The sequence below is a fragment of the Teleopsis dalmanni genome, chromosome X (assembly GCF_002237135.1).
Source record: "Teleopsis dalmanni isolate 2A chromosome X, ASM223713v2, whole genome shotgun sequence".
NCBI classification, from domain to species: Eukaryota; Metazoa; Arthropoda; class Insecta; order Diptera; family Diopsidae; genus Teleopsis; species Teleopsis dalmanni.
The window spans coordinates 58,737,785-58,739,792 of record NC_051848.1 but is presented as its reverse complement, the minus strand read 5'-3'; the positions used below and the strand labels follow the sequence as shown (position 1 = coordinate 58,739,792).

Genomic DNA, 2,008 nt, shown 5'->3' with positions numbered 1-2,008 from the left:
GATTCCCAAAAAAATGTGAAACGCTCTGACCCTCCATGTTGGATTTGAAAGAGTAAACATGATAATTGCCTCTAATAAAGCAGTTCTACTGGTGGATATAAATACCAATCCAATTTTTATTCCATCTTCATCTTTCATACTACCGTCAATATCTTAATTATATCTTAATTAAACTATCTTAATTAATTCCAGACTTGCCATCAAAACTACTGCTATTTTTATGTTGTAAGACGTTCTTACAAAAGCATAGGCCTATTCTTAATAAAAGTGTTAAGAAAAAGTCAAGAACTCCAAACTTTTAAAATATATAGTAGACTATGCAAAATTTCTTTTAAAAAAATTTTAATGAATTAAAAATATTCTTTTTTAAATTTTATAAAAATTAGTATATATTTTTCAAACATTTACACCTCTATTTCAAAAGTGGTACTTTCAAAATTAAGCCCACTAATTGCTTTTTAATTAAATAAAAGTTAATAATTTTATAAAATTATTAATTTCACTTTGGTTTTTTTTTTACTTTTTCTAAATTTTTTGGTGCTTCTTATATTTTTTTTTATTATATTATTTATTTTATTTTTTGTTATTTTTTTATTTTTATTTTTTATTTTTATTTTTTATTTTTATTTTTTATTTTTATTTCAGAGTCTGTTATCTAAAGTGTTGGAATTTTCAACGATTTGTCTGGGTTTCTAATCGAAACAGTTCTAATTCAATAGAAGGCTTCATTAGAAGACATTATTGGCTCAAAAACCTGCTTTTTTATATTTGATTAGAGGAAAGTTCCCAGATTAAAATTAACAGAAATTCAGAGGTTTATTTTTTATCTTGATTTCAAACACGGAATAAAGAGCATTGTGAATTTCACATTTATGGTTAGTACGATATATTTTTCAAGTGTTAAATAAGAGAATCTATCTATTTTCTATTATTAAGTTAAAATTGACATTTATAATATATTTTACAAATTTTCGTTTTAAATAATACTGTAAAATTATAAAAAACAGTTTGTAAAAAACATAAAATTGTAGATTGGTTGGATTTCATAAACAAGGAAAGTGACCTTTGTTTTAAATTGAAATTAGCGGGAAAAATACAGAAACCAGGTAATACCAACTGATGCAAAAATAACAATTTAGATATATGTATAAAAAATAATTACAATATTTTTTAGTGCCGGTTCAAAAATGGAGAACGTACAAAGTCCAGCTGAACAGTTATATCACCAGACCGTTATGGAGTTCATGAGTGGATTACCTTGCCATGACCCTAAAAACTTTTCTTTATGTGATAAAACTAAAGGATTCATACAGCAGAGGCCGGTCGATATGTTGCAAATCTGCACTGAAGAGATCACGCCTGCACAGCGTATTGTACTGGAACCGACTAATTGTGTTCGTAACGAGATAAAAAAGAAGAAAAAGAGGAAAAAGAAAAAGACTTATACTAATGCTCATCCATCTTTATTCTATCCATCGAGAGTACTTAAGAACAAACGTGTTCAAAGAATGTAAAATATTTATTTACAATGAAAATTTTATTTAAAGTGTATCTTATTAATACAATTCAACATGTTAAATGTTAAAATTATAAGCAATTTATTTCTATAGTCAATAAAGATTACGTGATATAATACTAGCGGATTTTATTTAAAAAAGAAAATAATCTAAGTTTTGAAGTCAGAGAACCTAAATTGAAAGCATATTGAAGTCACAAATGCTTGGGTGTGAAAAACAAACGACAAGATGGATGACACATTAGCTCAATTATGTTTAAAAAGGTTTCTAGGAATTCTATGGTAATAGACCAATTGTGGATCCATTGGTACACACTGCAAACAAATGAACCGTCGAAACAATAGACTGCTCAAAGAAAACCAGCTCCGTAGAAGGCAAATAACCTGGTTTCGGTTAGAAAAGCCTTACTTAAGTAAGAACAAGATAAACGTAGTCCATAAAATTTTTTTTCTTAGCACTTTAATGGCATTTAAAGAGTTTATTGCCTTTAA

General features: G+C 26.9%; 1 long non-coding RNA gene across 3 annotated transcripts; it reads left to right on the top strand.

The window, feature by feature from the left end:
- The first annotated feature begins 383 nt into the window (after positions 1-383).
- LOC119690132 lies at positions 384-1,635 on the top strand. 3 transcript variants are annotated; one of them, XR_005253553.1, is made up of 4 exons: positions 384-426; positions 646-875; positions 1,032-1,106; positions 1,175-1,635. It is a non-coding gene; the product is annotated as an uncharacterized LOC119690132 (long non-coding RNA). The 3 variants fall into 3 exon arrangements; XR_005253554.1 differs by having other exon boundaries at positions 419-472; XR_005253555.1 differs by lacking the exon at positions 384-426 and adding an exon at positions 516-537.
- The last annotated feature ends 373 nt before the right edge of the window (positions 1,636-2,008 follow it).